Source organism: Carassius carassius, chromosome 34 (genome assembly GCF_963082965.1).
Source record: "Carassius carassius chromosome 34, fCarCar2.1, whole genome shotgun sequence".
NCBI lineage: Eukaryota > Metazoa > Chordata > Actinopteri > Cypriniformes > Cyprinidae > Carassius > Carassius carassius.
The window spans coordinates 19,338,795-19,366,220 of record NC_081788.1 but is presented as its reverse complement, the minus strand read 5'-3'; the positions used below and the strand labels follow the sequence as shown (position 1 = coordinate 19,366,220).

The window sequence follows — 27,426 nt, the reverse complement described above, 5'->3', positions numbered from 1 at the left end:
CGCACATTTTCAATCTGTCTTAGTTACCAATTTAATTTTGTGGTGGTTCTGCATTTTACAAATATCAAGAAATATTGCCGCAGTTTGTCTTTCGAATACACTTGAGAAATCCGCGATCATGGGACTGAGCGTGAAACAGCTTCGCCGACTTCTTATGGTGCAGACCGCTGTCAGTCAAAAGGAGATCGACAGATCCTCCAATCATCACGCGGAAGCCCAGTCTTCATTCACCTCCAGAGACGCTGAGCGTCCGTGGGCGGGACATAATCGCAGCATTTATCCAATGACCGTCTAGCTTCGGAGCACTGAAAAAAACTGTTCAAAGCAGCCCCATCGAAGTCAATGGACGCTCGGCTTCAACAGGGAAATGCACTGTGACGCTACGAGAATGTATGAGAAGAAAATCGAGTCAGCCGACATGTAGCTGATTAACACAATACATAATACACAATAGTACATATTTGACCGTTGGGTTTTTTTTTTTACATTAGAGGGGAAGCTGAGCTTCCCTTGCAGTCTTAAAGAAATCCCCACTGATCTATATATATATATATATATATATATATATATATATATATATATATATATATATATATATATATGTGTGTGTGTGTGTGTGTGTGTGTGTGTGTGTGTGTGTGATTATGATTTTTAGAGGAAAAGACAGCATTCTTTGTGTGATTTTGATTCTAAATGATTTTGATTGATTTCATTCTAAATGCATTTCAACAGACTGAATCACACAGTGAAAGAACACTCTAAATGCGCGCGTACATCATTAAAACAACAATTATGATATTATCGCAGACAATATATATCGCACACTCCGCACCAATCTTTTTGGCTAATTTGTGCAAAACCTCTTGCTAAAATGTCAAAGCATCATTTTAACCACCAATGCAATGACGCAATTATTTAGCTCACCTCTATATGCTTACGTGGGGTTGATGTCTTGTCGAGATTTTATAAACTGCTAGTTTGGTCTCCCTAGGCAAGCACAGCATACACAGCATAATAGAGCATACATATGGCCAGGGGTTCACTTCATTTCCTTGAGTTCAACTTCAGAATATGAAGGGGTTTCGTTTTCAGCGGTGTCTGCAACACTAACGCCTGTTTTGTCCGTCTGCATCTTTCTTGTGATTTTAGCGCCAGTTTGCCCTCCTGCCCATTATTTACTGACATAGCTTCCAGGGAGCGATTTTTTTTTTACTCAGTAATTAATGTGTTTTAAAATGTAGCGAAGTACAATACTTCAAACAAAATATACTTAAGTAAAAGTAAAATTACAGATTTAAAAAAATACTTAAAAAAGTAGAAGTACACAAAAAAGCTACTCAATTACAGTAACGCGAGTAAATGTAATTCGTTACTTTCCACCTCTGCATCTAGATGCTCAGTTTCCTTAAGGTGAGCTTTAAGAGTGACCCGCTTTGACCCTCAGCACTCAGTTAATAATGCATGTTATCGATAATGTTAACAGTCTGAAATAGAAGTTCTGCCAGACTGTTGCTCTAATCAGAAGTCAAGGTTCCAAAACTCCATAATCTAACTGCAGGAATATTGACATTAATAAAAATATTATGTTATTTGACATTATACTTCTACTGCTAATATTTTGTAGTACTTGAAAAGTTTGACAACCACTGTTGTATAGGATTCAAAAGCCTAATTTGACTCTGGGTCATCATATTCAATGGTGACAGTCTGAGGAACATTGAATCTTGAGCACGAATTCAAAGAACTCTGTCGTTCTGAGTGTTGCGTAGAAAGTTTGTTTGGTAGTGATGGTCTGAGAGAGCATGTTGGTGATCTCCTGTACTTTACAGCACTCATGATAGGCCTCAATCACACGCAGGTCACGGGAATGTTGCATACGCTCTGCCTGATGCCTCTGAAAGAAAGTATCCTAAGAAATTACATGCTGAAACTACACCGGAAAGACATAGAAACTAATAAAACTGATGTGCCTGAAGCAAGTCTGTGCCAGGCTGTTGAGTGGAAAAAAAAAGTGAATTTAGGTTCGATTTCATCATTCTCACAGAGTGGGAGGAACTGGTGAATAATGCAACACAGTTTCACTCGTTTCCTCTTTGGAGCTAAAATAAAGCACTTGTTTTGAAAGGAACACAATAGATCACCAAAAAGTAATATTTTCATTGGTTTTACTGTTTTTCAAAACCCATATGACTTACTTTCTTTCATAAAAGTTGAATTTCTGAAGAATATCTTGGGTGCTTTTTTCCGAATAATGAAAGTGAATGAAAACTGGAGCTGTCAAGCTTCAACATTACAAAAAAGCACAATAAAATATCACAAAATTGTCCCATACGACACGACACGTGTTCAGTATTTCAAGTCATCTGAACTCATATGATAGCTTTTTGAAAGGAACACATGAAAATTTTACTCATTATTAACTGACAATTAGAATATCTGCCCTTGTTCTAATAGGCACATTCAAGAGATTTCAAATTTGTAAACAAATGACTCTTTTGAATTGGATCTTTTCAATGAATCAAGTGATCCAAACCTTCGTTCATGAAAGAAAAAAGTCAAATGGGTTTCAAATGACATGAGATAAATAATCGATTTTTGTCTGAACTATCCCTTCAGGATCACATGGAGCACAGTGCTAGTGAACATCAGCTCATGCTGAGACAGACAGCTTTTCGATCCTGCTCAACTGAAAACTGTCCTTCTTTCTAACCATGATGTTTGAGCTGTCCTGAAAAGGGGGTGCTGTCTTCTGCTCCTTGTGTTGATGGACAGCTGCTATTCTGTCAGTCTTCCTCTGGTGCACTTCTTTCGCTTCGGCCTACTGATGCAGTGCGGCTCCGCCTACTTCCCTCATGGTGCTTTGAACCAGTTCTGGCAATCGGCAGGCTCGTCTGGCATTGCTTGCTGCAACACACATATACACATGCATAAACAACATCCTTCACCATACAAGACACACATGCTGTCTTTCCTCACTTTCTCGGGGGGCCACTTTTCAACCTCCATTTGGCCTCAAATCCATCTTGGTCTTTTCCAGTTATCCCTCCCACCCAATGAGACCCACTTTCAGATATACCTGCTCTGAGATTCATGCTTCAATGCGATTTCAACATCACAACCAACATAATCCTGTGATTTAACGCAAATAAAGACAGAACCACAGAGGATCAAAAGACGAAGGATCAAAAAGAGCCTGCCAATGTTTTTCCTAAACCTAAATTCCCACTGTAGTCCTTCCTACAGAGAGAGAGAGAGAGAGAGAGAGGGAGAGAGAGAAAGATTGACATTGCATTGGAGACAATAGGGCATCTCTGTGATGAACAAGAGCATGTTGAAGCACTCTCCTTATGCCCATCTCGTCAGGCTGACATACACACACCTATCCTGTAACGGCCCACTTGTGGCCCAAAGACATGTGGGAGCTTCGGTATTATATTTCACTGGCTGTGTCTCAACTATCTTTGCAGGACACAACATTATGTGGCACTGATGTCTTCCACAGTCATAAGCAGCCTGCTCTTCAGTGTACAGACAAACCAGAATGGATACTGTTGCACAGACATGCACACACAATTCAAGCAAATTACTGAAGCCAGAACCTTACCGTCCATTCAATAGACTTTGCTTCAGAATGAACATTTATGTGTGACATTAAATGAAAACTGTCCTTACAATCAAACTTATTATACATGTTTTTTATATAAATAAACAATATCTACATTTATTTATATGGCCTTGTGATGTCATCTACAAAAGATACAGGATGTTTTTTCCACCTATGCAAAAATTACTAGGATTAATTTACTTACAGAATAAATTGTTTTAGATAATGTACTCAGCCCCATGTCATCCAAGAAGTTCATGTCTTTCTTTATTCAGTCGCAAAGAAATTAAGGTTTTTGAAGAAAACATTCCAGGATTTCTCTCCATAAAATGGATTTCAATTGTGCCCAATTGGTTCAAGGTCAAAATTGCAGTTTCAATTTAGCTTCAAAGGGCTCTACACGATCCCAGCTGAGGAATAGGGGTCTAATCTAGTGAAATGTTTTTATACTTTAACCACAAATGCACATCTTGCACTAGCTCCGTGATGCGTGTACGCAAATTCACACATTACGTAATCACGTTGGAAAGGTCATGTGCGGTTAGCTCTTCATCTGTACAAATTTGTTTCGAAAATGGCCAATTTTTTTGCTAGATAAGACCCCTTTTTTTCAGCTGGGATAGTGTAGAGCCCTTTTAAACTGCATTTAAACTGCAATTTGGACCTTCAACCCGTTGGCCACCTTTTAAATCCATTATATGGAGAAAAATCCTGGAAGGTTTTTCTCAAAAACTTTAATTTCTTTGCAACTGAAGAAAGAAAAAGATGAATATCTTTAATGACATAGGGGCGAGTAATTTATGTGGATTTTTTTATTCTGGAAGTGAACTAATCCTTTAATTTATCCTAACTGTGTATGATTATATAGTTTATCCGATCAGAAATTATCCGTTTTTTGGGTCACGACCCACCACCCTGCCTAATTGTTTGAATGCTTCTAGCTGCAAGTTTGGTTTCACACATCACTGCATTCTAAAATGTGTCAGAATGCAATTCATAATGCAATCCTAATACATGTTGCATTCTCAGCATTGCTGCAAGGCATGCTATAACGGGCATCTTGTCCTGTCAAATTTATTTTTTTAAACTACTGTCATGGCAGGGAAAGTGTTTTGAAAAACTTTGTGGAGCAGGATCGTTAAACTTAGTAAAAACATATTCAGTGTAATGGCAGGATATCTGAAGATCTATCAGGTTTATTCCACTTCTGTAGTGGAAGATTCCACGTTAAGTATGTAAAACACCATCTCCCACATGCAATTCATTGGCCATTCTCATATTTCAGGCCTAAAGATTATTGTTTTACAAAACAAGGTAAATAAAAGACTGATACTGTTTTCTCAGCAGATTTTTGCAAACTACATTTCCATATGTCACAATACTGTGATCCTCTGTTGGATCCTCAAAAAAAACTTATCTTAGCAATGCTGTCATTAGAATGTAGCTATTAAAAAAGGGGGAGTGAGAAAGAAGATAAATAAAAATGGCCATTTCAACTAGATAAGGGAATTCTCTGCTAAAACCTCTTCTGGAATTATCAGCAAATCCCACATGATGTACTTTTATAATTTCTCCAGAGCTGTAGAACTGGAGAGGTCCTGAGTTCTGGGGATATGAAGTCAAGGTTTGGAGATTTAGAGAGATGATGTGCTATACCATTAAGCTGGAGGAGCGTTAAAGCAGGGACACCTCCTTCTGTAAAACCCTGGGGGGCATCGCTGGGCTGGACCACATGGGAGAGCGATGAATATATATATATATATAAAAAAGAGCTTTCCAGAAGATGGCTTTGTTACTAACATTCTCTTTGTGTGAAAGAAATAAGTGTGATAACTGCGCCGGACCGCAGAGGATACGTGCTGCCTGATTGCGTGAAAATTTCTGAGAGGCAAAAGCGATAGATATGTAAAGCAATATATTGTGAGAAGGACGTGTGTTAGCGCATCGCATACGACTCAAAATAATAATCCACAAAGTTAACAAAATAATTCACTCCACTGTGTTGAGCGAGAGCGCTTCTCTGCTGTCTTCACTTGCTATCGGAAACTTCCTATTTCCCACTTAAGAAGTCAAGATTATGAGCTTCTTTTCTGTTAAAAATAACAGTGGACAGTGGTTTGTGAATGTTGATGCATATATATATATATATATATATATATTGGTGGTGGGCCATTATCGGCGTTAACGTGCTGTGTTAACGGGAGACTCTTATCGGGCGATAAAAAAAATATCGCCGTAAATCTATTCTCAAAGTTGGGTTGAGAGCTGGGTCTATACTACGCGAGCTATGATGACTTTCACCTTAATATTTTGGCACGGATGTATACCTAGACGAATCTGTAGGGGGTGAGAACGACTCTTCGCACCTGTGTGTATGCCTACTGAGAAATTACCACATCAAATGTGCCGTGCTAACATTGATGCAGCTAAGATGCTGCCGGGTTTGCTTCAGGGAATTTTTTTTTTTTTTTTAAAGAAGCTTCCCAATGGAAACCTCGACAAGACGCATGCCTGTTTCACACATAATCCGTCTGCAGTGCGTATACAGTCCGTATGCATTACGTATGTGGTGCTGAATCAGCACGGACTCAAACTCATTGTGCTTTCACACATGACGCGTTTGCAGTCCGCTACTCGGTACGTAAACGATCGCTTCACTGCTGCAGACGCAACGCTCCTGGAACGCACAGACGCTTTTATCCAAAGCGACTTAAACTGTAAATGAGGACAGTGGAAGTAATCAAAAACAACAAAAAGAGTAATGATATATACTGTAAGTGTATAGATCAACAAGTCTCAGTTAGCTTAACACAGTACACGTAGCAAGGGCTTTTAAATAATATAATAAATTAAAAGAAAACAGATAGAATATATATATACACATACATACACACACACACACACATAATTGCATAATAAATGAAAAGAAAAGAAAATACAAAAAGATTAGAAAGGTAGTTCAATTTTGTTTTTTAAGAATAGAATTAAAATAGTAAGTGCTACAGTTAGAAGGTCAAATAAAGATGGAAGAGATGGGTTTTAAGTCAATTCTTGAAGATGGCTAAGGACCCAGTTGCTCGGATTGAGTTGGGGAGGTAATTCCACCAGGAGGGAACATTTAATTTAAAAGTCCGTAAAAGTGACTTTGTGCTTCTTTGGGATGGCACAATCAAGCGACGTTCACTTGCAGAACGCAAGCTTCTAGAGGGCACATAAGTCTGAAGTAATAAATTTAGGTAAATGATCTACCGTCGGATCATCAGGATGGAATGAGAGGTAGAGTTGAGTGTCATCAGCATAGCAGTTGTATGAAAAGCCATGTTTCTGAATGACAGAACCTAATGATGCCATGTAGAGAGAGAAGAGAAGTGGTCCAAGAACTGAGCCCTAAGGCACCCCAGTAGTTAGATGTTGTGACTTGGACACCTCACCTCTCCAAGATACTTTGAAGGACCTATCTGATAAGACTCAAACCACTGAAGTGTAGTTCCTGAGATGCCCTTTGCCAGTAGGGTTGATAGGAGGATCTGGTGGTTTATCGTGTCAAAAGCAGCGGACAGATCAAGCAGGATAAGCACTGAAGATTTGGATTCCGCTCTTGCCAGTCTTAGTGCTTCAACAACTGAGAGCAAGGCAGTCTCAGTTGAATGTCCACTTCTGAAGCCAGATTGATTGCTGTTTCTTTCTTTCTTTCTCTCTTTCTTTCTTTCTTTCTTTCTTTCTCTGATCACAGTATGGGAAATATAGGTAAAGCAAAGCATCCCTCAAAGACAGACTTAAGAATGACAGTCAAAGAGTTAGATTTGCTATTAGAGATGTGTTAATTCTGATTGCAACTGGGCTGTTCTTGCTTGTTTCACACAGAGAGACTGAGGCTGTTGTTATTTGGCTGAACTGATGGTCACCATCACAATGTGACAAAGAAGGTTAAATTGACTGGTGCCTTGCAATGAGAAACATTCTGTGGTCAAAAAGAACATACAGGAATGTTAAATGGAGAAATGGAAGAATAGGCGGAATAGTAAAAAATAAAAATACAAAAACACTACTTATGTAGAAAAACTGAAATTTTGGTGTGGGTGAATTCTCCTTGGCCAATGACCCTTATCTTGCCGGTTTTCTATCTCTCAACTGTGATTGCTGTGCATTGAGAAGAAGCAAATTGTCTAAACTGCAGTATAAGTGCTTTGCTCCCATGGGTTTCACAACAAGGTGAGCAAGTGTTACAACAAGGAATAATATTTGATCCCAGATAGTGATAGGTGATTATTTATCATGAAAAAAGACTTATATATGTGATATAACACTATGTATATAATTAAGAGTGATAATTGTAATTATATTGTTATGACAGCATTTCATTGCAAGAATAGGGTAAAAAAATGAAATAAAAATAATTAAACTGAAATTAAATATACATAAAATGATTAATTATTACAATTAAATGCTTACATTAATATAAAGAGAAATATATAGACACACACACACACATACAAATACATATATATATATATATATATATATATATATATATATATATATATATATATCATTATATTAGACATTCAGGCTGTTATTATTAGTTTTAAGTTGCCAGCAGCACTTGATCCACCGACTTTAGTTTTTTGTGAAAACAAAAAACAAAAAAAACATCTAAATGCATAATGAAGGTGCTCCAGGCGGCACAATGAGAAATTTAGCTTTAATTACAGACTATTCAAGTAAGGTCAAAGTAAATGAGGAGAAGCATGGGGCGGGGGGGACTAAATCAGAGATACATTCAACCCTAGACAGGATTAGATTTCTCAGTGGAGGCTCAAGTTAGAGGAAAAACATTAGGGAGTGTGCTCAAAATTGTTTAATATTAACCTTTTTGACTTTTATGCAATTTAAATATTCACTAATTAATAAAACATAAATAATATCATGCAAACTTCTGACCTGTGTACCCTTTCACACAGCATGTACATATATTGTCAGAGATTTAACAGTGACAAACATATATTAAACTTTGGATTTATCTTGGACTTCTGCACAAGTTGGTCAACTGATGTGATATATACACAAGAGCAAAGAAACAGTCTACTCAAATAATGATACATTTTTAAAAAATTACACTGAATACACAGTGTAAACATTCACAGTGCAAGGTGGAAAAAAGGGTGAATCCTTAGTCTAATGACTTCTATAATAGCTAATAGGAGACAGAAGTCAGCTAATGGAGTCCAAACAATGAGACGAGATAGAGCTCAGCTGCCGTATAAAGAAAACTCTCTCAAAAAGTTTTCAAGAAGCATTGCCAGATATGAAGCATGTCCCTAGGCAAATGAGCTCTCAGAATGCCAAAGATTAAGCATAAAGTTGGAAAGGGTTATAAAAATATCTCTAAAGCTGCAAAGTTCGCCAGTCCACAGTAAGAGAAACTATCTACAAATAGAAATAGTTCAGCAACATTGCTACTCTCCATAAGAGTGGGCGTCCTACAAATACGGGAGCAAAAAGACAGTTCAAGAAACCAAGAGTGTCAGTTAAAGACTTTTATGGCATCTTTGGAACATGCTCTGTTGATGCATCTATGATATATAACATGCTATAAAAATGAAAGAAAATAAAAATGACTCATTGTTTGTGTGTTAGTTGCTTAAGCAGACTGTGTTAATATATTGTTGTTCTCTTACGAGAGCTCTCTCGTACTGCGTCTTAGCTAAGACGCTACGGGAAAAGTCTCTTTTCACGAAATACTGAAGCAAAAAATTATCCTTAATTTTGTATTTTTGTAAAGCGCATTTGCAGCAGTACACAGCCATAGGCGAGACGGCTCGTTCGCTCATTGGCTTGTTTTGCGGCAACTGCACAGCCTATCGAGCGCGGGCTGATGCAACATCAGACCAATAAGGGCGCTTCGTGCCCTTCTTGCCACTTCCCGCCGAAACGGCTGTGGCCCAACCTATAAAAGGAGCTCGAAAAGGCTGACTCACCTGATTTTTCATCTCTTCAGCGAAGCTCACGCATCGCTGGATCACGGAGGAAGCAAGCGCCGTCTGAGAAAGCACATCAGCAGGACGAGCCATTCTGAAGCTTCCCGGTGGGCAGCGCCCGCTGTTTGCCGGCGCGTCGTCCGAGGAAGTCGATCTCAGGGCCGCGTCGGAGGAAGAGGACACGCGCTCTCTGCTAGCTTCGGGCAGTGAGGGCTGGGCGAGCTCCGAGGATCTTGCGCCTTCTGCTCAGAAGCCCAGCAGACGAGCTGACATCGAGAAGGAGCCGGGGCGAATGCTCGTGTTGGCCGCGATGAGTCTCGGCCGCGAGTGGTTTGCACCAGCGCCCCCCCTCTCGTTCCCGGCTGGATGGTATTTCCCTTTCGGATGAGCGTACTTCTCAAAGCCCGCCTCATTTCTTCCTGAGCTTCACGAAGAGGTGGCGAAGGCTTGGAACGCTCCATATTCAGCGCGAACTCATTCGTCTGTCTCACTAGCATTCTCCACACTGATGATGCTAAAAACAGGAACTACCACTCACTTCCGCCGGTGGAACAGGCGATAGCGACGCACCTTTGTCCACCCTCTGCTGGACGGCGGCAAAAGCGGTGTTACCATCTAAAGCCTGCTGTGTGACGCTGCGTCGGCACTACTAACGATGGCTGCTTCATCGAAGCGCAGGTGTACGAGTTCCGCTGTGGCCGAGCTCTCACCCAAGCGCGCCGCTGTTTCAGTTCCAGGAATTGTGACTGTCTCAGCGTTTTCTGCAATGCGCAAGCCTGCACAGTTGCCCGCTTGCCTGCACACAAAAGCCGTTATCACAACAGTTTCAGCAACGCAGCTCGAGACCCCCGTTCTCGCTCTACCGGCCGTCGCCCCTGCGCCGCGGGGACCGCGGCAGAGGATTACGGTGAGGCCGGGAGCCCCGAAGCCATCCTAGGAAAGCCATCTACGCATGCTGCATGACGCTGCGTCGGCACTACACACGATGGCTGCTTCATCGAAGCGCCGGTGTACGAGTTCCGCTGTGGCCGGGCTCTCACCTAAGCGCGCCGCTGTTTCAGTTCCAGAGATTGTGACTGTTTCAGCATTTTTTGCAATGCGCAAGCCTGTACGGTTGCCCGCTTGCCTGCACACGAAAACCGTTATCATGGGATGCCCACTGCTCAGTGCCCATTTCCACATATAAGCACAGCCCTTCACACAGGGCTCGCGCCCATAAAAGCGACTCAAGTCGATCACGCGCACTACATAGTAGACGTGCCCACTCCTCAGTGCCCACAATCACTATGTCACACGCGTCATGTGGTTTCTGTAAAAACGAAACCCGTGCACGTTCGTCCGGCCATGGCCGATTGTGCTATAAATGTAGTGATGATGCCCACTCCTCAGTGCCCATCTCCACATGTAAGCACAGCCCTGCACACAGGGCCTGCGCCCGTAAAAGCGACTCAAGTCGATCGTGCACACTGCATAGTAAGCGTGCCCACCCCTCAGTGCCCACAATTACTATGTCACACGCGTCATGTGGTTTCTGTAAAAAAAAAAAAAAAAACGTGCACGCTCGTCCGGCCACGGCCGATGGTGCTATAAATGCAGTGACGATGCCCACTCCTCAGTGCCCATCTCCACATGTAAGCACAGCCCTGCACACAGGGCTCGCGCACATAAGATCGACACAGATCGGTCGAGCGCGCCGCATAGTAAACGTGCCCACTCCCCAGTGCCCACATACACTATGTCACATACGGCGCGTGGCTTCTGTAAAAACGAGGCCCGTGCACGTACGCTCTGCACAGGCAGACAGCTAGTTGAAAGTGGCATATGCAGCCCACAGTCACTCGCAGACATATCGAGTCCCACGGGACCTGCTCAGCCTTCCCCCAGTCGGTTAAGCGACGGGACGGGGTCGAGGAGGAGCGATCTGCCCGCTGTGATCAGCGCGCTCCCCGCCTCAAATGCGCAGCACACCCGAGCGCTGCCGTTGCCCGGTCAACAGAGCACGCTTCGCATCCAGCCCTTAGCCATTCATGCAGATGCATGGTCAGCGCTTCCAGGGGTTTCGGATTGGGTGCTAGGCATTATAAAGAGAGGCTACTCGCTACAGTTTTTTTCGACGCCCTCCGCGCTTTTCAGCGCGCGTCAAAACTACGGTCAAAACAGAAGTAGCACACATACTTTGGGCCGAAATATCAAAACTTTTGAGCAAAGGGGCTGTAGAGCCTGTGTCTCAAGCTCAAAGCGAGGGGGGGGGGGCTGTACAGCAGATACTTTCTGGTGCCCAAGAGAGACGGGGGTCTCAGGCCCATACTGGATCTAAGACAGCTGAACAAGGCATTGATGAAACGCAGTTTCAAAATGCTTACGACCAGGAAACTCCTCGCGCAGATTCGCAGAGGGGACTGGTTCATGTCAATAGATCTGAGGGACGCGTATTTTCAAATACAGATAGCGTCAAACCACAGGCGATATTTGAGATTCTCCTTCGAGGGCCAGATATACCAGTTTACAGTCCTCCGTGGCTCATCGTACGTTTACGAGGTGCATGGATGCAGCGCTCGCTCCTCTCAGACTCAGAGGCATACGAGTGCTGAATTATTTGGACGACTGGCTGGTTCTGGCCCGATCACGAGCGGAGCTCGTGGACCACAGGGCCGTTTTACTCGATCACCTCGAGAAGCTCGGCCTCAGTGTCAATTGGGCGAAGAGTTCGCTGAACCCCAGTCAGACGATCCTGTTTCTGGGTATAGTTCTGAACTCGTGTTCCATGACGGCGTGGCTGTCACCACAGCGCGCGATGGGCATTCAGCGCGCAGCGAGTTCTTTCCGCTGCGGCGCGACCATGTCGCTCAAACACTGTCAAAAGATGCTGGGTCTCATGGCCTCAGCATCTCCGGTTCTGCGGCTGGGCCTGCTCCGCATGCGCCCCCTGCAGTTCTGGCTGAAGGCTCGGGTGCCGCACAGAGCGTGGGCGTCTGGCCGGCTGCATTTCAAGGTTGATCAGAGCTGTATTGCGGCTCTAGCACCTTGGACAGCGAACGGCTGGTACCGATCAGGTGTAAGCCTGGGGACTTCCCCGAGTGTGAAAATGGTGTCGATGGACGCCTCCACTTCGGGATGGGGAGCGCTGCTCGAAGGCAGACCGTCCTTTGGCCTATGGTCAGAACGGGAAAAGCTCCATCATATCAACTGCCTGGAAATGCTGGCAGTGGAGAACGCGCTGACGTGCCTTTGTCCCCATATCAAGGATCACCACGTCATAGTCCGTGCGGACAACATGTCCGTGGTGTCCTACATAAATCGCCAGGGCGGTCTCGGGTCCCGAAACCTGTGCAGGCTGATGGAACGCCTCCTGGTTTGGGCTCAGCGCAACGTGCGCTCGCTGAGAGCAGTGCATGTGCCTGGACTGCAGAATCTGGGTCCAGACAGGCTGTCCAGAGGCAATGTTCCTACGGGCGAATGGTCTCTACACCCGCAAACAGTCCGGCTGTTGTGGGAGAGATTTGGCATGGCGGAGGTGGACCTTTTTGCGTCCCACGAAAACGCTCACTGCCCCGCGTTCTTTTCCAAGAACGAAAGCGCGCTGTCACGGAGATGGCCGTGCTGCCCGCTGTATGCGTTCCCTCCCATCTCCCTCCTTCCGCAGGTGATAGAACGGGTGAGAGAAACGAGATGTTCAATACTGCTTGTAGCACCTCTTTGGAAGAACCAACCATGGTTCCCAGATTTGATGCAGTTAGCAGATGTCGCCCCGTGGCCGGTACCGTTGAGGAGGGACCTCCTCTCGCAGGCCAGGGGCTCGATTTGGCACCCTCAACCGGAGTTGTGGTCCCTCCATGTGTGGGCGCTCAACGGTTACCCACTGATCTCGCAGTGGGAGTGCTAAATACCATCACTCAGGCTAGAGCTCCGTCGACACGACGTCTGTATGCCTCGAAGTGGTCGGTGTTCTCCAGCTGGTGCACAGCTCGAGGTTATTCACCCCTTAGTTGTGAGGTGACGGAGGTCCTCTCCTTCCTACAGGAGCTGTTGGATAAGGGCAGAGCCCCATCCACGCTCAAAGTTTATGTGGCGGCCATCGCGGCGTTTTCTGAAACGGCGTCCGGTCAGTCAATAGGAAGGAACGATTTAGTCATCCGGTTCCTCAGAGGAGCTAGGAGGCTGAATCCTCCCAGACCTCCGTCAGTCCCTATGTGGGACCTTGCGGCGGTTTTGGAGGCCTTGAAGGGTCCCCCTTTTGAGCCTATCCAATCGGTTAGCCTTCAGCATCTGTCGTTCAAGACAGTATTCTTGTTGGCTCTCGCTTCTGTGAAGCGTGTGGGTGATTTTCACGCGCTCTTGGTGAGCCAGTCGTGCTTGGGGTTTGGGCCCAGTGACTCAAGGGTCATACTCGGTTATGTGCCGAAATCCCTCAACACACCGTTTCGGGCTCAGGTTATTGCCCTGTCTGCCCTGCCGGTGTCAGGGGAGGATGGAGACTCGAGTCTTCTTTGCCCTGTCAGGGTTTTAAGAGCTTATGTGTCTCGCTCTGCTGCCTTTCGGCAGACGGAGCAGCTGTTTGTCTCGTTCGGTGGACGTTCCAAGGGAATGGCTGTTTCGAGACAGACTCTATCCAGATGTATAGTTGATGCCATAGCGTTAGCTTACGCTTCCAGGGGCCTTCAGGGCCCTGAGGGGAATTCTGAGTTCACGGGCGCTATGCGCTGCCGACTGTTATATGGGCAGTATTGCGTAAGACCCGCATTGCCACATTGGTCAGGCCTTGCCTCGGCTGTGTGATGTCATATTGCCGCATCTACGGATGCTGCTAGATATAGGACGGAGGGTTTTTTCCCTTTTCTGTCCTGGACTCTCTGTGAGTCCCTCAGGTGACTGTGCACTGTAAATCCTGGGCGTTGCTTCAGGTTTATTGGTGTGTGATCCCTGCGCGCACGGCGTTTTACATTGGGTTCCCGTAGCGTCTTAGCTAAGACGCAGTACGAGAGAGCTCTCGTAAGAGAACGTACTCGGTTACTAAACGTAACCTCGGTTCTCTCTAGAAGAGCGAACGAGTACTGCGTTCTCTGCCGTGCGCACGATTCACTCTGGTTCGCTTCGGCGATGAAATAAATCAGGTGAGTCAGCCTTTTCGAGCTCCTTTTATAGGTTGGGCCACACCCGTTTCGGCGGGAAGTGGCAAGAAGGGCTCGAAGCGCCCTTATTGGTCTGATGTTGCATCAGCCCGCGCTCGATAGGCTGTGCAGTTGCCGCAGAATAAGCCAATGAGCGAACGAGCCGTCTCGCCTATGGCTGTGTACTGCTGCAAATGCGCTTTACAAAAATACAAAATTAAGGATAATTTTTTGCTTCAGTATTTCGTGAAAAGAGACTTTTCCCGTAGCGTCTTAGCTAAGACGCAGTACTCGTTCGCTCTTCTAGAGAGAACCGAGGTTACGTTTAGTAACCGAGTACGTTTTAATAAAGTTCAGAACAAGTTTTATGACCAGGTTATGCAGATAACAGCATTTCCGCACAGATCTCTCACATAAGGTTTCACAATCAAAATACTGCTGGATATACTGCTGTTCTAAGAAAAAATAGCATTAATATTAAAGAATACCGTGTCAAAGAATGTACATCTTAAGACTTAGTCTCGTTAAAGTTTGCTCTTAAACTAACAAAGCAGATTTCAAAAGTTCATAGCTCTTCTTGTACAATATTGTGAACCAAAGAGAGCCCTACAGCCTAACGAATCCATAGAAGACTGTTGAGCATCAATAACTTCAGCAAGTTAAAATTCTGAAAACATCAGAAATATCATTCAGTTCTTCCTCAGTGTGTCCGATGTAACTGTACAGTTGCATGTTGGCCTTTTAATTGTTTTTAGATGCCTCCATTAGACCCCTATTTACCCTGGAGAATACCTTTGTATAGCTTTGGAAGTCATTCACATATAGAGCTTTTTATCTGTAGTAGAGCACATGATAGGATTTCCATTAGGAAGCACTTTCACTTATCTTCTAAATGTAGCTTTGTTTTAGAGGAGATAGACAGAAGTCTACACTGGCCACTGTTGCAAACGTATACCATTGTTTTTTTGTTTTGTTTTTTTGTATTTTCACCATGAGAGGAGATATAGGGGACTCACTTGGAAAAAAATTGTTGATGAAATGCGATTTTCTTTCCTTCTTTTCCTCTCTCCTGTTCCTCATCTCTCTTCTGCGCTGAAATCTTCGTCATGCTTATCAAACGTTTGCAGATGAGCAGTGTGGGGCCAGAGGCAGGCAAATTATAAAATCCTAATCTTTTCTCCCCTCCATCTGGCCCTGCGTCTCTCTCTCTCTCTGTTTGGTATAAAGGCATAAAGAATCCGTAGTTGATAGAGCCTGTTACTACTGTGAGAAGCATTTGACAGATGCACCGAAACACTCTGAATTCAGAGATGATGTTAAACCTGTTCCATTAGTGCTGAATTAAGTTATCCATTTCTTTTATGTGGATTCGCTGTTTGTTTAATTATTCACTTGTCTCTTCACATCAAGCTGAAGTTAATTAAAGAGGATTTCATTAACAGCTTTTTCCATTGCGTTTTCGCATATGACAAGACGCCAATCATCACAAGTCCAATTACATAGGAGCTTCATTAATTCCCAATGACGTGACATCCTATCTGAGAAGAAAATGTCGAAAAAGGGCATGATCGTAAAGTAAGACATAAATCCGATGTTCATTACCCAGAGCGGTAAACTTACGATGCCCCATCTTATCAAAATTTGACTGAATGTATTCAATGGACCAATCAAGCCATTCAAAATACATTTTTTGTGTGTACATAATAAAAGTACCCCCCCCCCCCCACCAATCCCTCATTACTCTGACTAATAATTGTGTTTGCTTTGTCTTAGCTGATCCTCTGAGGTGTTTTCAAAGGATAAACATCTCAGTAAGCCTTAGAGAGTGAGTAAACCTCGATCTCTTGTTAATGGCGACCACTCATTATGAAACAAATAAATGGACAACGCATTAATCTCAGATTGAGATACGGTATTGAGCAGCTTTTGAGCGGGTTGTGGATAAGTTAATTGATTCCTACCGCTGAGAGCCAGAGACAGAGGAAAGCCGATGGGTATCTGAATTTTGGGGTAATTTCGCAAGAAACACTTGCATTTTCACTGGGTCTCTCAGAAGAAGCTTAAGCAGATAAACATGACGACAGCCTGTGAAAAGCTTTGATTCACCTTGGATTTCCAGAGTGGAAAACAGCTCTAAAAACTTCTTACACTATAGTGATGTCTCAGAAAGCTGATTTCTTGTTTAAATTTTCAGAGGAATTTTAAAGACAAAGTGTATCATTTCTGTACCACTCATCTACATCTACTCATCAAATCCATCCACTCATCTACATGCATGGCTTTTTAATAAAAAATAAAATAAAATAAAATAAAAAATTCATAAGGCTTTGTCAGGTCTTCATTCAAAATTTTCTAGGTAAAAATTACTAATTTTACTTTGTATTTCTAATATTGAAATAATATTGACAAAAATTCAATTCTAGTCTATCTCACTTCAAATTTAAGAACTGAACTGTAATGTAAATGGCAACTCTGAATGGCACACAGCCTTGACAAATACAGAAATTTTGATATTGCCACATTTTTATGGAAAAATACTTTAAAAAGCCATGTAAGATTATTTCTCAGAAAAGTGGAAAACGGATTATGTTTTCAACTTTTTTGAGAAATAAACTTACAAATTGATCACTTCCAGCTCTGGTTCACCTGGACGGCAGCATGGCCTTGACACAGAATACGCTGCAGAAACAAATGTGAAATACTAATATTAAAGCCGCCGATGTAAGTTTTCTTAAATAGAGAATGATCAATTATAAAATGTGCTAAAAATTAAGGCTATTTGTCATGCCCCCTGAATCAATTTTATTGATTAACCATGTAGAACAAAAAGATAAACATAAATAACAAGCAACTAAGACATTTTTTACAGGCTACTGACAAATGCCACACCTTGTGGTTGTGTTTGAATCCTAAATGGGCCTTTTGTTAACTCTGGAAAGGTCAGAATCGATGCTAAAGATGAAGAATCCAGTTATGTTGGTGCGATTGTATCTATTTCTGGTCTTGTTTTGTTTTAACCTTTATTCAACAGCTGACATCGACCTGCAGTGGTGAGATTTAACAGATGCAGGTGTCCTGAAGTATGGCATGCATATTTTATAATTACAACATGACACTTCCATCTGAGCACACTAAATAATGAATACCGCAGAAAGGTTTGGATGTGCAGGTTGACTGTCTGTCTGAGTGAAACAGCTGTGTGAGTTCTGTTGGGCTATTAATGAGGACAGTATCTGTACCTGTGTCAAAATTCTGTGTATGGCTTGTGGGGTTATTACAAACATGGCAAGCTGAGGACTTGCTAGGCTGTTGCCAAGTAGAGGAATGTGAGGTGTATGGTAATATTGTTTTGTTACGGTTTATGTGGAACGAGTTGAGTTATTGTAATATTACTGATGGTATTCAGTACTTTGAATCTTTTGAACGTGTTTACATGCATGACCATATTGACAACATGAAAGGTCATGTAAATGTCTTTCAGCTTTAGTGAGCAAATGTCTTTGTAACAAATTACATTGTTACAGTTTTGACTGTAAGATAATGTCCCATTCAAAAGTTTGGGATAGATACGATTTTCAAATGTTTTTGAAAGGCAGCATATATTTGATTAAACAATATAGCAAAAACAGAAATATTGTGAAATATTACTACAATTTAAAATAACTCTTTTCTATTTCAATATGATTAAAATGTTATTTTGTGATCTGGGATTTTTTTTTCAGCTGTCATCACTCCAGCCTTCAGAAATCATTCTAATCTCCTGATTTGAAGAAGCATTTCCTATTATTATTATCACTGTTTAATACAATTGTGCATCTTATTATTTTTGTGAAAATAGTGATCCTATTTTTAAGCCTTCTTGTTTTGTTTCGATGAATAGACAGTTCAATGTACAACATTTTTGTAAAATATTGAAATATTTTATAACATTATGAATGTCCTTACTGTCACTTCCGATTATTTTATTGCATCAATGATTGCATAAACATTATAAATGTTTATAAGACATTGAATATAATTTCTTATTAATTATATATATATATATATATATATATATATATATATATATATATATATATATATATATATATATATATATATATATATATATATATATATATAAATCTTACTAACTACAAATTCTTGAAATGGTAGACAGACAAACATTTTCCATTGCGTAATGCAATTTCATGGCTGGAAAATTTAATTCTCCCACTATAAGCTGGTGGAGCAAAAGCTCATTTTTAACCCTGATAGGTAATTTTACCTTCAGCTTCACAGCAGCTGAGCCAATCAGCATTAGGGATTCACTGTCACAAACATCAATCTGCAGGGAGTGAAGTGCCAGGTATTGCAGGAACCAGCCTCGTTCGCCTGGCTTGAGAAACTGCGGGTGAACTCGGTACTGCAAGGACAACCTGGGTAAGAAGGAAAGAACAAACATGAATACCAAAAGGAGAAAGAAAAAGTGGTTGTGATTAATGGGATGGGTTTAGTGGCCATTTCGAATGAGAGTGAAGTAAATCACCCATCTCTAACACAAATCTCAGGTGGGTGAGAAAACACAATGTCCAATTCTCCGAAGCAAGCAATCAAGGACTTTTATGTAAAAACCAAACACTCTGAGCTCGGTTCAGCCACCAAACGAAATGTGTGGGAATTTACAAACATTTCTGAGCTCCATCTCTTTTGCTGGCGCCACATCCTGTCAGTCATGAATATCAAACACCGTCAGTGCCACAGGCGCTGATGTTTTCTATATGTTCCCACATGTTTCCCTGTTTCTAAAGTGATAACAGTAATCAGTTCTGAAAATGTTTGGATAACACTGCATTTACATTTATGTTTTTATGCAAAGCTGGAGAAGGTTCTGGACCAATACTTTACAATATGTGTAGGCCTGAGCAATTATTTAAAGTAGATCTAAGCAGTGATATAAAATCAGAATAAACAAATGTAGAGAAGTGTAAAGCTGCATCATTGATGTGCTCCATGGGATGTATGGCAGATTCTGGTAGGCCAGAAAAGAAGGAGCATGTGTAAAAAGAGTAAAGAAGTGCAAGGCTGTTTGATGTACAGTGGAGATGTTGACAGTCTAGCAAAAAGGCAAGTGCAGTAGTTAAACCATGACATGTCCATAGACTGGATAAGGAATAGCAGCCAAGAAAAAGCAACCCCACAAGTCTGGGGGTTATTTTGTGTGTATATAGTCAAAAATTACCCTAGTATGCCGATTTGGCAATCAAGAAACCTTTCTTTGTATTATTACTTGTTGAAAATGGTTGTGCTGTTTAATGAAGTGTTAAAGAACAGCATTTATTTGAAAACGTTTGTAACATTATACATTATACATTTCTTTAATAATACATTATTAAAGTGTGAACATACAGTACATCCTTAGATCTGAGTGATCTAGCGTAAAAAGAAAGTGGTTAAGGTTCAAGCACCTATCCCTTTGGAACTTCGGTGGAGTAAGGCGTGTAAGCCTTTCCAGTTGACTTGGTACTTACTGTCATCCAGGTAGGATAAAAGCACTGACCTAGAAATTAATCAATAGTTTGATGTTTGTAGCGTCAAATGCTGGCAAAAGATCCAGAACAAACAGTATGGCATTAACCAGGGACACTCTGGTGATGTGAGGTTATGAAAACAACAGCAGTTTGAGTGGAGCGACTGGATTTGAAGCCTGATTGATGGGGTAAAGCAGGTTGAGCACAATCAAAGTCGAACACAAATGAACACAACAAATCCTGGATGCATTTTCATTCATGGCAAAACAAAACAAGCAAATGCAAAAGTAATGCTTTCAAACGATTCAGTTTGATTTGGTGAACTGATTCAACCGGTTCACTAAGAAGAACCGGTTAAATTGAACGATTCGTTCACGAATCGGACATCACTACTGCTTTCGCTCTGCTGCAGCTTGCGGTGTGAACCCGGCCTTAGAGCTGATCCTCTTTTACCCCTGCATCTCTTCGTATGCTCGTGCACTATCACTCTCTCATTATCTGTCTCATTTCTTCTGTTCTCAACCACTTTAACACTCAAACCTTTTTTATATCTCTACTGTCTATTCCAGTGGTTCTTAACCAGGTAGTTGGGGTCTCAGTGATCCTCTGGGTAGGGCGCAAAATAACTAAAAAATATTAAAGATTTTATGATTAAAATGTTAAATATTAACATATTAAGTATTCTGTGATATTCAGTGTTTTGGAGCAGCTCAAGCGCTTTCTCATCGCACTGTGTGAAATACCGTACAGACTGAACAGCGGCTCACAACACCCGACCACTGCACAAGCATAAGATGTGCAAACTACAGCTCTCGGCTGTAAAAAGCATGCCAGTGTCACGCTAGTAAAGTTTTGATGGATGATGATTGTAATTGAGGAAAGGTGATTATAGTGGGATACAGGAGTCGTACATTATGCACATGCGTATTCGTTATTATTGATACGTAAACAAACCGTGTATGTGCACTCTTGGCACACTGATCTCTATAACATCATATTTCTCCTGAAAACAGTTCAGTACAGGGGCAGTTTCTTCATTAGGGCAATAGGGCGACGAACCACCAATTTTTTTCAATCACATTCAACCACAGCTGTGTCACTGTTAGACAGTTTGTTTTTTGCCTCTGAATATATTGTGCAATCATTGTCAAGTCACGTCCTGTGGAGTACCGCCCCTTTTTGGGTGATTTCACTCTGGCCCAGAATCGCCCAAACTGTTCTCATAGATTTGCATACAGAGATTATTATTATTTTATTTATTTATTTTTAACTGTGGGCACCACCAGGGGTGTCATGCATTCATGATTTTTGAGGGGGCACATTTTTTGGGGGGGGTCGGGGGTATAAGTCATTCTACGAAAGCACTGTATAACTGATATAGGCTTATGTTTTTTATTATTTTTTTCCTTTTCATTCAAAACAATTCCAAACATGCTTAATATATCAGGAAATATCTCGTTTCTCAAATATGTGTAGGTAAACGCGTTTTGCACCTTTATAGATTGTTATTTGATCAATATATGGAAATGTAGTGTAATCTATTAACTACACATAAAAACCTGACTTTTTACTTAAGTGCCATATCATGCCATAAAATATTTTTAATACGACTGAATTTGCATATAATGTAAATTTTAATAACAATATTGTAAGTTACTTATTTTAACACTTTCATTTTACAGAGAGTAAAGAACATTTACATTATCAAAAAACATTTTCATTCAGTCTAGCCAGAGTTCAGGCACTCTCAAAAACTCCCATTAAAATCACTGAAGCACTTTACATTATGAAACGAATATCTTACTTACATTCGTACGCACATCTGCACTTTTTGTTGTTTCTGATGAGAGAATTCGCTAAATAATTCAGTCAGCGAGCAAGTGAACAAAATACTGCGTTTCAGTGATGACTCTTCTGGACGTCTCTGATTGGCCATTGCATCCATAAGCGCAACAGAATAGTTTCTGATTGGTTATCATGAAGCGTTGTACGAACGCGTCTGTCTTTGGCTCAGCGCCAGCCAGCGAACGCAGATTTGAATTTAGCAGCTGATGCTGTGCACTGAACGATCTAATCACACCGCTGTGATTGTATCAAATATATAAAAAATATTATTCTGCAATTTTTTTTTTCGTTTGGAAGCTGCATTTAAAATCCACTTGGCTCAGAAATCTGAGGGGGCACGTGCCCCCTCACTTCGAATGGGCACGACGCCTCTGGCCACCACAATGCAATCTCTATCCCTGATAGCACACATACATAAAGGAGATGTCTATCTGACGTTTGCATTTACATCTGCAAGATGTATTTTTTAGTGTTTGCTCATCTTTAATATGTCTACAGGATTTTTCCTATTAGATGTCAAATAGACGTTTAGAAAATGTCTTTAAGATGTTTATGATTTAGAATGTATGTAAAACTGACATCTTAGAGACATCTTTCAGATGTTTGTACACGGCAGATGCTTTCCAGATGAAGAGATCTTTAACGGACATCTTGCAGACATACGTGTGCTATCTGCATATGAGTTCCGGGAGGGCTAGCACTAACATACTTTCGTCATAAACTTGTGCAGTAATTGGTGGGGACAAATATACATATATTAATAAGAAATATGAAGTCAGGACTAGTCTGTTTGCGCTAAATAAATCAAACCAGTATCTCACCAGTAAAGTTTAGATGGAAGATGAATGAAATGGAGGTAAAGATGATTACGCAATCATACATTATTAGACATGTGAGTCTGTTATTAATATGCCAACAAACAAAGAAAGAAAGTTTTTATTTGCTTTTTTTAATTTGTGTTTTGCTCTGTTAAATAATTCTGAATGGATGCGTATGTATCTCCATAAATTCAGGTTAAGGCAACTGCCATAATGGCCTGTTGGCATCTCTGTGTGTTCCTGTTTGGTCTGGTATTGCTGCTTGACTTGTACAGTAGTTCTACGTATAGAAAATGCTATACACAAATGTAAAATTTATTTTTTCCCTCACAGTTTTTTCTTTCTTTTGCACTTTGTACATAAATTGTAAATTATGAAAAGTAAAAAGTGTTTTTCAGAAAATATAGTTTTGTGAGAACCATCCTCAGTCTTGAACTTGGTAAAACAATTATCTTTATTGAAAAGTGTTAATACTTTTGTTGTTATACTGACATAAATCATATAATCATTAGCATTATCATGTATGCTAAAATTCTTGAATTTGGTTGTTTAAAAATCATTACATTGAACTGAAAAGTTCTTAGCTGTCTCGGAAAAGTTTCGGAAACAGAGGAAGAAAAAGGCTTCCTCCATCCCACATGGCCAGGCACTACCGGTTCCACCCTGGCTATCTGCTGGGGTTCCTGTTCGGCCGGAATGTTTGTCTGTGCTCCTTGTGTCCTGCCTTGCCAGTCAAGTTCTGTCTGTTTCCTCTATCGGGTAGTTTTATTTTATTTTATTTTAATATTAATAAAGAGCCCTTCTCTCTGCAATACTGAGTCCTTGCCTAATCCCTCTACCTGAACCCTGACAAAAGTAACGACACTAGAAAACAAAGGGTTTTTTTAATGGAAAGGTTGGGGAGCACTGCACTACTGATTTGGAGAAGACACGGGGCCTTGGAGTAAAAAAGGATGAGAACCGCTGGTCTCTGTAGGCAAATGAGAGGCTGCCTACGCATGAGACACACGTTTTCATGTCTTGTATGTTCCACCTCATTGGATACTTTATCTAGCTAATCAGTAAAGGTCATTTCAATGCAACAGCTGGTGAAATTACTGCACAGCTACAGTTTTCCCTCATAAAAGGAGTTTTGTTCAGGCAAGATGTTGCTTGCAACACAAATAAATCAAGGCAATGAGCTTTAGCCAAGATTTTCATTGTATAACATGAGAGCAAAAAGCCCCACTCTGGCAGTCGGAAAAGTGTACTTGAAGTGCTCTTAGTTCAAAATTTTAAGGTGCTTTGAAATATCCACTTTTGTCAGTCTGTGAGAAACTATTGATAAAAATAACTCACATCAGGGGCAGGTAATAAGTATTTTTGGCAGCCGTATGAACCAGCCGAGCCAAAACTGTTTTCTCAGCATGACCAAGTTCATCACAAAGTCATGCCGCTTCTACACTTCCCCTCAGCGGGCTGCTGTGTATGAAGATTCCTTCTTAAAAGCAATTACTGGACTTCGGCCAAGAGCCGTAAAACTCTAATTGCTCATTTTTTAGAGCTTTATTAATTGAAACAGTGCATGCATTGCAGTTAAATACGGCTGTAAAGTTTTACACAGGCATTGATCGAATTCAACAGAACAAAAAAAGTGATAGTGGTGATTTTGAGGAGTGCTATAAATATACATTTGCTTTCATGGATGCTTCTAAAAAAAGAAACAGATTATTCAAATGAAATAAACATTTTGTGGAATGCTGAAGAGAATCAAAAAGCATTTGGAGGAGGATGGTAATCATACCAGAGCTAGGTGTGCCATCCTTGCTGATAACAGAGAGGACACAGGGGTAATCAGAGTTGGATTTCAGCTTACTGTTCCTTTCCAGGTCAAGCAGCTTCAGACGCTCTGTGGTGACAGGGAGGAATCAGAAGAGAAGCTGGAAGGTGAAATGGACAGTGCTGGGCAAGTCTGAATTCACAACAGCTTGAGGGACCCTAGGGAGAGACAGACAACTGGTTTGCATTGGGGCATGTGGCATAATTGAAAAGAAATGATGACATACATTGAGATACAATTGGATCTGTGAGGACATTGCAAATGATTTAAAAGAAATATTATTAGGAGTCATTTGGTGGCGGATTGTTATGAAGAATCAATCTGAGTGACTTCACAATGATGATCAAATCTCAGTAATTTGATGATAAAGAGCAAGTGTGAGTGACTCCTTCATAAAGAACCAGCATCAGTGATGCAATAATGGAAAGCCAGTTCAAGGCACTCTATCATGAAGAATCTGTCACACCATGACAAACTCCTTTCCACCAGATCAATAGTAACTAATTTAAACTTTTCTTTTTTAAACAGAGGGCATATCACTAGGAATCAAAATGTCCTTGATCTTTTTTAGAATAGGAGTTTATTGAACTATGAAAGCAAACTGTAACTTTCAAAATGAAAACTTCCTTCCCATGTATTAAAACTTTTTGGCAAAACATAAACAAAACATGAACCTAAAATAAATAAATAGATAAATAAATAAAATAGGAAACAGGATGCAATATAAAAAAAAAAATTCCCCAATGGGGAAAAAATGTATAACCCTAAAACTAACATGCAATCCTTAACCATTCTAACATTATTACATTTAATGTTATAAATAAAGTTAATAATATTACATTAATAATAATAATAATGTTAATAAAGAATAACAGCCTGACTGAACCGCTAACCTGATTAAAAACAATAAAAGAGTATCCTTTTTGTTTTGTTTTTTAAATGAGAAAGAGCAGAAAGAGCAGGTAAATGATAAAACAAAACTTCCCATTTAATCATGTGAAGCTTCAGCATTTCCTGAAAGCAAAATCAATAACTTTTCAAATTCGTTGCACTGTGGCTCCTTCACAGTAGAGGAAAAATCAATAAATATATAAATACACTTATGTGTGATTTGTTGAAGCAGGACTTTTTTTGAAGCAGCAAGAGGATACTTCCTTAAAAACACAATATTTTACATTTATTTAATTATCCATTAATGGTCCACTGCATTTTATGCAAGCAATAATCATCCATCACTGAACTGCTCCACACAAACAACTTCATTCAACACCAGGAGGTCAGGGGCGATGAGTTCAGTCATTCAAACCTGAAGTTTAAAAACCAACATGGGCTTAGAACCGTTACATGAACACGAGGATAAACAAAAGACATAAATAATTAAATTAAATGATATAAATGAATTAATCAAAGTCCTAGGTGGCATTTGAGAGCTGTCAGGGCAGTGTGAAGAGTTCGCCTCCATCCTCAGCAGAATGAATTAAAACGGAGGGATAGATTAGGGAGGGATGATTGCTTTCTTTTCTCTTTGTGAGGAAGATTAGCAATCAATCACTCAGAATTAGATAAGGATAGAAACTATTTAGAGTGCTGACAATTGGCAGGCCCACTGAGCGCGATCACATCACAATTCCAGAGTTTAAGTGCTATTCACTCAAAATGTCAGTTCTGACCTCAGAGCCAATCAAATGACTTGAATTCTTCAATTAAAAGAATAGGCCTTACAGCTATGCAAGGATTTCACATTTATATTCATCTGGTAAACAAAGGGATCGATAGCTCAGCATGGTGAGAGGAAATTTCTGAGAGGGAACGCAGAATGCACACACATGAACAATAATGGTGCCTTTTAAAATTGAGATTTATTTAGCAGATAAATGACTTACTTCTATTTCCTTTACAAAACAGAAAATGTATTCAGGTATTTCCATCTACCTTTAACCAGTACTAGGTCAGTGTCATGTCAGTTGATTCACCAGCCTTCTAACGGAGCGTTTAGAAAAAAATGTTGAACAAATCCATCCAATCCATTAGCCTGTCAAAGTGTTTGCCCTCTTTCTCTTACATCAAATTTGAAGACAAGAAATATATAAATCTCAAATGTAGAGTTTTACAATAACCTCATATTAAGACACATGAACATTATATAAATGATTATATTATTAGGGCTATCAATCAATTAAATCTTTTAGTATTACATGATATCATAAATTCAGTATAAAACAGGTCAATTAAATGCATTAAACCAGGGACTCTCAAAATAATTTTGTCAGAAGGACATTTGCATGTTCGGGGTTCTCTGATGTTGGTTAATAGTCACATGAAATAAAAGTGAACAAATATAATATTGATTTTTTTGAATAAGTGTTTGACTGTTTTACTGTACAAAGATTTACAGTATAGGGCTACACAGTTTCAAAAATTATCTTTTGCATTAGACTAAATCATAGCCATTAAGCAATATCACAATTTAAATGTATTATATATAATAAAAGATTATTAAAAGGTATTACATATATATTGTGTATGTTATTTTGTATTAAATATATCTCAAGGTTGAAAAGAGACCCATTTAATCACCTTATCTCCCATTTGAGAAATACAACGATTTGACAGAGACAGTGAGATAGAGGAGAAAGAGAGGGAGAGTGTGCCTTTAAATCTAACAATTTCTGATCTGAGAAGAGAGAGGTGCCTCAGTCTGTCACAAGCACACTTGAGAAGTGCTGTTTGTTATGTAGAAAAGT

At 40.6% G+C, this 27,426-nt stretch overlaps 1 pseudogene; it reads right to left on the bottom strand.

The window, feature by feature from the left end:
* LOC132115019 (nephrocystin-4-like) overlaps positions 1–27,426 on the bottom strand; it is a 73,485-nt pseudogene that overhangs the window by 23,888 nt on the left and 22,171 nt on the right.